This window comes from Phoca vitulina, unplaced genomic scaffold, assembly GCF_004348235.1.
Source record: "Phoca vitulina isolate PV1807 unplaced genomic scaffold, GSC_HSeal_1.0 scaffold19, whole genome shotgun sequence".
Lineage (NCBI taxonomy): Eukaryota > Metazoa > Chordata > Mammalia > Carnivora > Phocidae > Phoca > Phoca vitulina.
In genome coordinates this window covers 12,181,544-12,192,891 of record NW_022589722.1, presented here as the reverse complement: position 1 = coordinate 12,192,891, position 11,348 = coordinate 12,181,544, and positions in this window count along the sequence as shown.

The following is an 11,348-nucleotide window of genomic DNA, read 5'->3' as shown; positions in this document are numbered from 1 at the left end:
GCGCAGGTTAGTGCTTAGAATTTTGTACCAACTTACTCTCTGTCTTAGGGCAAGTCACTTAATACTAGTTAATAATTGCTACTGGTTATAGGATACTTTATATGATATAAACTGTGTTCAGATATTTATGTGCATTTTCTTATTTAATCCTCATAGAACAGTAATGGTAGTTACTACTATTATCCTCATTTTATGATAAAACTGAAGTTCAGAGAAATGAAATAGCCTACCCAAAGTCTCTGTGACATTACATCTGTATTTTTTTTTTTAAAGATTTTATTTATTTATTTGATAGAGAGTTAGCAAGAGCAGAAACACAAGCAGGGAGAGTGGGAGAGGGAGAAGCAGACTTCCCGCTGAGCAGGGAGCCTGATATGGGACTTGATCCCAGGACCCTGGGATCTTGACCTGAGCCAAAAGCAGACACTTAACGACTGAGCCACCCAGGCACCTCTACATCTGTACTTTTAACTTTTACACTGAGCCCCCTCCCTCAGCCTCATCAGGAAACAATGAATAACTCTCAAAACGAAGGCTGCCCAAGGTAAGATGGCCAGTGTGGGTCCTGAAAATCCAACAGACCTCCAAGAGTGAAGCAAAGGATGGGACAATGGTCATCAGCAGGAAATAGGAGAAAGCCCAAACCAAGTACAGTGAGGGCTGCTGTGGCCAAGATGTAGGTAATAGCGAGTGCCGCAAGAGACCAGTAGCTTGGGATGCCATGAAGATCTGATAATAGGCAAAAGAGAGGGGTAAGACTTATATGTTATTAAGAGGACATAAGTGCTGAAGAGATTCTAATACCCTCTGCCATATCAATTCAAAATAAAAATAAGAGAAACATTTAAAAATAAATGTAAAAAAGTTCAATGAAGTTCTCTTTTTTCTTCCTGTGCCTGAAAACACCTAACACCTGATGGCTACTCAGTAGAGATGAGGTACATTTATTGACTTACAGGAACCGCAGAACAAGCAAGTGATGGTGGGACCATGTTGCCAAAGGGAATAAGACAAATAAGAGTTCAGTTACCATAATTGGATGTAATAAGGATGGCTTCTATTTGCTGGGAGCTTTTGGGAGAAACTGGATTGGCCACAGAGTCCAAAAGTGAGACTGAATTTACAGAGTGGTTGAGTGTCTTCATCATAGGAGCATGAAGGGCTTAAAAATCCTGGGAGACAATGAGACCTTTGGGTGTTGATCCAGGTGGCTCTGAAGTTAACCAGAGGAAGGACCCAATTTCGGGGATTTAAAGATGGCACAGATTATAAGACATCCATTGATTTAGAAGCATTTTAGAAAAGAAAGAAATATGACTATCAGTGTACACGGTACATAGGATGGAGGATTTCCTCTTGGACATGAAGATGAATGGTCCCAGGTCATCTGAACAAAGTCTGAACCAAATTTAGTCTTGATGTGTCAAGTTCAGAGGTCTTATAGAACGGGAGTGGGGTTATCCCCTCAATCCCACTCAGACAATGGGAGGGCATAATCACTGCAGGCCCATTGTTTTTGGTGATAAAACCGAGCTAATGCTTGGAGGGCATCTGGGTTTTTGACCCAGTGTAGTAAGTCTGAACCTGTTCGAAATGCTTGTAGCTCTCTGAGTGGGAATCACGCGCATGGATTCTCCATTTCGGAAGGTTCTGGAGGGGAGAGGGAGAGAAAGTGACATGAGAACAGGTGACTGAACAGGTAAAGGGAAGCTTTACCAATAGGGTGTGGCAGTTACCACCACTTCCGTTTTGTCTCAAACCCAAGATAAACCTTCCAATCAATGGAAAGTATGTCAGTGGAAAGATCACTCTGACACTACCCCGTTGCTAAGGTTACTTCAGAGGTAGAAAAGTTTCAAGCAGATTATTGGTATGTGGCCCTGAGGACCTTAAACTACAAACAGAAGACTTAACCATTAGGATACCAGTGTATTACATTTTAATTTCACATGGTTCAGCTTTCTTAAAATCAATAATATAAATTTCAGTTATCATAAAATCAGTGTCTGGGTGGGCAGGAAACACCTCTCTTTGCAAGAAAACTTGGTGCAGTAATTGTTAACATAAGGGGGAGTTTCAAGCTCTTCTGTGTAGCTAGAAGTTGCCTTCCCTTCAGTGACATAAATGCTATGCTGATTTCCTTCTTTCTTGAGAGAAATTAAAACCCCAATTAAAATAGGGAAACCAAACTTGGGCTTGTATCGTGGTTGAGGGTCTGGGCGGGTTTGAGGAGTGTCATGGAGGTGAGCGGCCTGCTCTTTCACTGTAGAGGAGTCAGAGACTTGCTTGGTGAAGTTGAGTGTGTTAGTCTATTTTTAGTGTTTTGATGAACACGCTCATCCAAAGGGTCTCCAAGGATCTGCAGCAAAGCTTACCTCAAAACGAGGATACCGAGGGGAGACATGGGCTTATGGAGAGGGTACTTTGAGGTCCTGGCATTACAATCATCACAAAAGAACAAGCAAAGCTTTCAATAACAAACCAATAACCTTCTGGAACCTTGAATTTTTTAATTAAGAGAGAAATAAAGGAGCAAAAGGTTGCAAGGGAAGAAGAAAGAAAAGAAGAGGGAATATGTGCATGAATTGAAAACAGTACAGATAAAGCACAGTTATTAGGTTTTCCTACTTTTAAGTTAGGAACCAAATCTATAAAACCACAAAATCTCTCTCTTGTTCTTTTTGAAAGTGCAATCAGATGTCTGTTTTTGCTGATTAACATCACAAGCATCTTACATTTCACAAGGTCCCTAAAAGTCTTCCTTAATTCAAGGTAAGATGTGAAAGACACACAAGCTATTCTCGGTAGGGATTCAAAGAACCTGTGCACCCATTCAAAATACAATGAGCTTAGGCAGAACGCTGTGCTGCAATATCAATTATCCTCACTGAATAGCATTTCTGCCCCCTTTTTGTGTGTCTTTTTGGAATAAGAATGTATGTTGCCCTTATTAAACCTACGGAATTACTTTTTTTCCTGCTCCTTAGGAAATCTAGCAAATGCAGACAGTTTCAGCGACTTAACAAAAAAAAAAAAAAATCTAATTTCCACTTGAGCAGCTCTGAGGTTAGGTCAGCAGAAATAAAAAAAAACTGCAGTAGCTTGTGTTGATGAATATTTTATAAGTTCTACCATCTAATAAAAGATATATTTAAAAATGGGCAAGATGCTGGTTAAGAAAATGTCCTATTATTTAATTATCATGTAGATAAAAGTTGAGTTTTGAGTGTGATGAAAGAATGAACCAGTCCACAGACAAGCTCAATTTTGGGTCTTTAGACTCTTTTCCTCCTGTTCACCATAGATCTTCCAACATGGCTCCAACTGCTGACTTGTATAATCAATGAGGCAACGGGGTGATTACAGAGCTTGACCCATATGGAGATTATTTAGTGGCCTCAATGGACAAGAGAAATCTTTAAAAAGCTTCTAATTAGCACACCCAGTCAATGAAATTGCAAACCTCATTATTTGAGTCAGGGCCAGAAAAGTACAGGCCAATATAACCCCCAAATGACATCTTGGCAGTATTTGGAGCTTCTTACCCACAGAGTTCAGAATTACGCTCACCATGATCTATAATAATAATAATGATGATGATGATGATGGTGACAATACCAACAACTCTACAAATAGCAGCAACCATTTATTGAGCACTTACTATGTGCCAGGCATGATGCTAAATGCTTTATTTACATGCATCACTTCTTCTAATCTTCACAATAACTCCATGAGAAAGGTTCTATTATCATGCGTATTTTATAGATAAGGAAAATGAGGTTTATGGATGCTTAGCTAGCAAGTGATTGAGTTGACTCCAAAGCTAGCAGGCTTTGCTGGAATGGATACCCACAATCCCACCCCTTGTATTTTTTCTAGCAAAAACTAGTTTTTTTGACATGTCTAATGGAAAAATGACAAATGCTTATGATAGAAATGCTTATAATACTAATTTTGATATCAGCTGCATACTTCTTAGGCCTTTAGGAGAAGTCACACCAGATCTTTTTAGCCAGTAGGATAATGGAAGCGTGGTAGAAAAAATAACATTGGGAGTTAGACGTCCTGAGTTCTAGCACCAGCTCCATCCACAGCAAGCTGTGTGCTCATCAAATCACTTCACCTCTCTCATTCTTGGTGGCTTATTCTTGAAAGTGATGATTGTAATATTTGCTCTCTCCTTGCAGGGTTGTGCTGAGGAAACAATGTGATAATGTACCTGAAAGCTCTTGGAAAAGTTTCAAGTGTTATGTAAATGAAAGGTGGTAATTAAAAACCTCCAGAGAAGGGCAGCCTATCTCAGTCATCAATTATCATGTTTTCTTCCTTGTCAGGAAACCTGTATTTTTCATGCTTCTTGGGGAGTATCGATAGCTCTGTGCAAAATTTTTGTTTGGGGAATGTGTGAAGAAAAGGATCATCCTGACAGCTCAGAACCTATTTGTGATAGGAAATAACCACATATAAATTGATGAAACCAGAGGCAGATGCATTCTCATGTGAAATTGTGAAAATTCATACCTCCATTTATTGGTTTTTATACTTAGTTATAAGAAGATGGAATATTTAACTGTCATAACACACATAAAGCCCAACTCTTTAAATAAGAAAGTGGTATAGGAATTGACTTATTATCTAGAAAAATGGAAAAAGAGTTTGGGGGAAAAACATAAAAAAATGTGAATACCAAAAAGCTTAGCATGTTCCCAAGCTTTGGGAACTTGGGTGTGGGGATACACCTGAGAAGTTTGAATCCCCCATTTTTTGCTTACATTATATATATATTTTATTTTTGATGAAATTCAGTTATAGTCCTGAATGAAAGCTGAAACTAAATTAGGATGGAACATTACTTTCAAGATGGTGTAATGGCATAGGGGAATGTCTCAGGCTTTAGCTTCAGGAAGACCTGGGCAATAATTCTGACTTTGCTGCTTACAAGGTGCTAATTAATCGCTCTGAGCTTCTGTTTCTACTACCTAGCTACTGCATGTAAACTACCCAATGTCTTAGGCATTATGTTACTAGACAGACCAACAATATAGCCTGAGTAATAAAGACCTAGCCAATGTAACGTCCATGTCTAGGTGCCATGGAGGTTCTAAATTCTTCCTCACCTGACTTTCTTTCAGCATGGATAAATAGGGACATGTACTAGTCTGAGCTTTGTCTCCTTGTGTTTTTTTCTCGATTTTTCCTGCCAGATGTGCTCAAGGAAAACAATTTGGGACTGACTGGGTTGTTGAGAAGTTGAGATTAGATAAAGGCAAGACAATTCTGGATGATCAGGATTTGGTAGGGAAGGAAATCCAGAGTTCACCATTTTAAATGTATTGAGGCACACTGAATTACAGTCTGAAATGACTGGGAAGGTTACACCTGTCACAGATAGTATGGCACTGGAGTTAGAGCATGTGTTAGTCCTTAATCAGCTACAAGGAAACTGTGAGTGCCAGGAAGGTGTCAGGGAGTATAACTTTTGATTCACAGCTGTCCAAAATTTATCAAAAACTTAAGTTAGGAAATAATATTTATGAGAATTGGTTGAAAGTCTAAATCTACAGCTTATTCTCAGGTTTAAGTTGGACCATCAGAGAGCCTTAACTTGAACCAACTGGCCACCTCATAATGTTTGCTTTCAGTGATCTAGGTAGAGCCTCTCGCCATAGACCTTTATTGGGGAATGTTAAAAGACACAGCCCAGGAAGTGCATCACTGTATTTGTGGTAGGGATCCTGTCCTTCCCAGAGGCCCTCTTGATTATATTCTTGAGATTCTTAAATCTTTCCTCTATACTAAGAACAGAAAGATTTTTCTTTTTCTTTTTTTTTTGAGATTTTTCTAATAATTAGGTATAATCAAGCTATTTGCCTACACAATAATCTCAACTGGCTCTAGACTAACTGCAGAATGAAATCCAAGTTTCTTTTCAAAGCCTTCAGGTCCTTCTTGAAGTGGCCTCATGTTACTTACCTAGCCTCACCTCTTCCCCCACCATAGCCTCCCCAGCATCTTAAACCTCCACTCTGATAATACTGAAACTGTAAGCAGTATTCCTTCAGACTGCCATGCCCTTGCCACACTTGTCACTGAATTAGTCATTCTTGAAACAAATGTCAATCCTCTGAAGACATTGCCTCCCCCTAGCTGACTTTAGAGCTTTGCTTGCTTCAGTCCGAACTCAAGCAACATTTTTGCTGTTTTTAATTGCTTTTTTTGTTTTGTTTCATTTTGTTGATCTGTCTCTCCCCTCATCTGCAAGCCCCTGGAAGGTGGGATTGGTTTCCCCTTCACATCTCTAACTCCAGTGCCTGCCACAGTGCCTGGACCCTAGCACCGCCCCTTTTCTGTCTATTGCGTGCAAGCTGCCACCTTCCCCTCTTTCTTTCTTCTTTTGGTCCTCATCTTAAAAATGGCTTGTTCATAATTTCAGTCGAGTGCCGGGAACAGTTGGAAACCAGCTCTGACACATTCTAAACTCTTTTTTTGGAAGAGAGGACAGTCCTCTGATGGAAGTACTGGTCCAAAAATTCACCTCTGTTCTGATTTTGCGTGACATTTCCCATCATGTAGAACATGATTAGCTGTCTTTTCAAGTGCTTCTTTAGGCCAAGTCTATTAATGAGATTTTGTTTAGTCCAGTGTGAGTCAGAGCCAAGCATGTTTGCTCACAGATGCGCATTGAAGGAACAGGGTCTGACTGGTAAGTGGCAGCCCAATCTTTAGGGCCGAGGTAATTTTCCAAAGCTGATTTTCTTAGTGTTCAGCAAAGTGGAATGTAATTTTAATTTGCAAGGAGAACTTTGGCTTCCACGAGACATAACTATCAGCTTTTTCTCAAAGCATCTCTCCACAATGATGCCAGAGAGGTCAGAATGGAAGAGTTAGAGATACAAACAAATTTAATAAAAAGGAGGCCCCAAACAAATTAAAAAGTATGTCCTGAAATTTTATTTTACAAAAGGGGGAGCAAAAAAGTTCAGCAAGTGTTCTTGTTTAATGATGTCCAAATACTCATGTAGTACAAATGTAACAGCAAAACATCACAGGAATGCATGTTTAAAGATATCACAAGGCCGATTTGAATAAAGTTTGAGCTCACCAAGCAGTCAAAGGCATCAAAGACATTTATCTCCTTGCAGAAGATACTTTATGTGGAAGATTCAAATTGGCAAAACTTTTTAATTGGTTCACTTCTGCAGCGCAACACATAAAAAGTTTATGGAGGCAACAATTCATTAGATGCTGCAGCATCTGAACAGAGCACCAACTATTTATAATGCAGCCGCCATTCAGACATGCGGCCACATCAGAATGAGATATGAAAGTTCACCAAGTGGGTAGATTTTCATTAACCATTCCATTTCCTTTTGTAAAATGGAGGGCCATACAAATAACTCTCTCACCTTGGTCTTCTTACGTAAAATAATATGCATAAGTAAGAGTACTATTCAGGTACCAGATGTAATAGAAAGATGATTGACTCCAATGCAAATAAATGTATAATACAATAAACTCATAGATGATATGATTCTCCCTTCCTTGCCCTCTTTCTCTCTTTCCTGCAATCTATGGTTTCTCTGAAATGTCAGGAGTGGGGCTTACAGAGATAAAAGATGACATATTGCTCTCATTTCTGAATCTTCCCTGGGACGTTTATTTGTGAGTACAGAATTGGAAGGAAGAGTTTAGGGATATTTAGCTATGTATTCAAAGAGGAGAAAGGGCTGGATCTCCCTCTCGTCTGTACAGCTGAGGGCTTTACTGACATTGCAAAGTGTTAATAGCACCCAGATTCGGGGAGACATTGTTTTACTAGAATAACCTTGGGAGCATGAACTTGTTTTTTTTCTACTGTTTTCTCTTAATAGAGATGGGAAACAAAGTAAGTAGGACTACAATATGAAAAGCTAGGCATTATACAAAATCAACAGACATTTGCTAGAACTTAAGGGCTCTATTCTTTTGTTTAATGAACAGTTAAGACTACCTGATCACAGCTATGTTCTGTCTCTTTCACCTCACAGGAAGGACGGTCGAGGGGTTGGGACGAAGGTGACTGGTGTGATTCAGTCTTGTGGGACCATTAGCCCAAGAGGATCGTAACTTTGCTCGAGGGATAGGAGCAAAAGTAGGTCTCAGGGTTAAGGTTAATAGAAATCAGAGTCAACATCTCCCTCAGAATAACATGGATATCTGAAGCCCACAGACTCCATGGCATGATTTTTCTTTCTTTCAAGTGTAAGAAGTAAGTTTAGATGAGGAGTTTCAATGAGAACTCATTTCTCTGTTATACACCCTGCTCTGCAGCTGGAGTTTCTTCCCCTCTGCAAGGAGGTGCAGCAGTTGAGAGGATATTTATTGTGCATCATAATTAATAAAGCTTATAATCATCATCATTAGTGTTTATTGAGCACCTACTGTATGCTGAGTCTTGTGCTGGGAGTTTACATAAAGTATCACATCATTATACTGAATCCTTAGTATAACTCTGAGACATCAGCATCAGAGACCTCATTTTGTAGAAAAGTGAGCTTCAGAGATCTTGAGTCATGGATCTAAGTCACCCCATGAGTAAAGGGAAGCAGGGATTCAAAGCAAGTCTGCCATCATCCTGCTTCAGAGCATGGTAACCTTTGCTGGCTCTCCTGGTCCATATTCCCTTGCCTTTCTTGGATGTCAGCAGCATAGAAGTTCTTTTACTTACTGGTGGCTTCCTGCATCTCTCTGCCCTAGGGTGTTCTCTGGCTACTGAGGTGTGTTCCATTAGAACACAGGGCAGGCCGGAAGCACTAAGGAGTTAATGAGGAGCAACCCTCAATTCTCAACCACTGAGGTTTAGAAAGATTAATAGCCTATTTCCTTGCCCTTCAGCAATTCTGAGGTGTTTTCTACACAATCTCTCAGAGACTCCCCTATGGGACAGAGTCCCAGTTGCCCACAGAGTAATCCCTCATTAACCCAACTTTTACCCACCTTCCTTCCTTCCTTTCCTCTCTTGCTCTCCTCATTTGCTCATGGTGTTTCCTGAGATCACCTCCCCAACACTACCTCTACCCGAGATCCAAATTAAGACAACTATGTACCCTTTGGGAGGTCTTCCACCTGATGATTAATGATGGAATTATGCATTATTTAGAAAGAAAACTTAAGACAGATGAGAAAGATGCATCGCATATGTCTGAAGACACTGGGAACTCTGAAACCTAGCTGTCACTTGTGTGCACAGGCACAACAGGGAGTTTTAGAACAGCACAGGCATAGACATTTCTCCCTTTTCAGTGCAGTGGTTATGTAGAAGAAATATATTTTCCCAAGTGTTTACATATGTCTCTAAGCCAACAGATTTCAGAATTAGTCCTTAAGTTCACTAGTAATGTGGGAGTAGCTTAGGAGTAATAAAATAAAGTTTAAACATGACCATGTACCACATAAATGCTCCCGTAAACCAACAAGACTGAATTAGAAATGATATGAAGAAAAATGAGCTTGCTACATCTCATTAGGGGTGTGCTGTTAGATTTGCATTTTTTTTTAATACTCAAATGCTGCCACGTTATAGCTGAGTCATGACTTCCAACTTCCTTTAACAAATTAAAATGAGATTGGGTAAACAGACATGTAGAACAGCAGGCAAGCATTTACGAGGGTCTGAAAATGGTGCAGGTGATCAGCTAGGCCTTACCTAGGGAGCAGTGTGCCTGTTAGTATCCAATTTCCTTCTGATTCTTTGAATGTGTTGTATTTATTAAATAGAGTAAATTCAAGTGGTATTTCATTAGTTGGGATAAATGGGTATATCTGTAGGGGAGAAAAGTTGGTTAAAAAAAAAAAAAGGAAATACTATAGGTATATAGAAATGACACCAGGGTCCTGCTGATAATGAAAAAAGAAATAACTTCTTCTATGATTCCTAGTTTCCTTTCATTATCAGGAAGGGAATATTGCCAGCCTTCAGCATCATATTCCAAATAGTACTTATCCTCTACTGATGAGATAATAGTTCATTGACACCCAAGATTGTAACACGGTTTAGAATTATTCTTTCCCTTTCCATTTGCTTCCCTCTTCTAATATCCTCAGATTCACAGTTAGTTATAAAGGAGATTTGTGGTTTTAAAACATCATCTTATTTTCTTCCTTTTTGCTAACGAGTTGTATAAAATAAGTATGATTTTCCTAATAATCATTTTGAGTGTAGAAATATACAGTTCAGCAAGGAGCATCAAAGCACTATTAATGCTGCAATTTGGTGACAAAACACCTCTCAGTTTTCAAGTACCTCTTGCTATATTTCTTCATTTCAAAGGATTTATTGTATTATTTCCTTGGCTGTAATGGTTGGGTCCCAGCGTAATAGGCTTGTTTTGATATTTTCTCCACAGTTTAAGTTATTTCAGGAACGACTGACTCTACCTTTGAATGATGCTCAGCAAACAGGAAAACAGTGGGTGTCCCATTTTTGCTTTTTCCTTCGCAGTACCTTCAAGGGATCATGTCAGCAGTGGCGAGTGTGAGCGGCATCTGAATACTGACTTGGAAGAGAGTCCTTCCTCCCTCCATTTGAGGAGAACTGTGGCTCCTGGGCCATCCACTCTAGTTTTTAAAAAGTTTTCAAACAACTCCTACCACAAGAGCCTGAGCTTCTAAGATGTAAATATCAGTAATGACATGGATCAGAAACAAGTTGTGGACAAAGTAGCCTACCTCCCTGGCTTAGGCAATTAAGCAGATCCAGTGCATGGGGGGCTGTGGTCCTAACCACTGGTTAAATCAGAATTTGGCCTGTGAATCTTTTAGGATTTTACTAGTATATGATAACAACTATAGGCGGAGAGAAAATAAACTTGGTTCAGCCATTTGTAACTGAAAAATAAATGTAGCGTGCCCATGCAGGAATGTGTTTTCTGGGCTTACATGAGGGCTGGGACAGAGAAAAGTTAAACTGAAGTATTAAAGGTAGTTTTTCCTACTACCTGGTTTGATGGGCATCATGCTAATACCCTGGGGAGTTTTGGTGGTAGAAGGGAACTCAAGAAGGTCAACTGTAAATCTCTCAGTCCCTGTTGTAGTTGACAGACCTCTAAGGAATATTTATATTTTTATGCATCCAAGATTTAGAGAAGTCACAATTCTACAGGTAAAAAATTAGGTATTTAAGGACCCCTAGCGTAGATGGGGCATCAGCAGAATTTTTCTTAATGTGAACATAATGTTAAAGCAATATGAGAAAAAATTTTAACAAAGACAGAATTTGAATACTTTTGTACATGTTCTTTATTCATATTCAATTTATTTTTTGAAATTAGTCATCGATTTAAAACAATAACGTTCTCAGAACCAGTGGT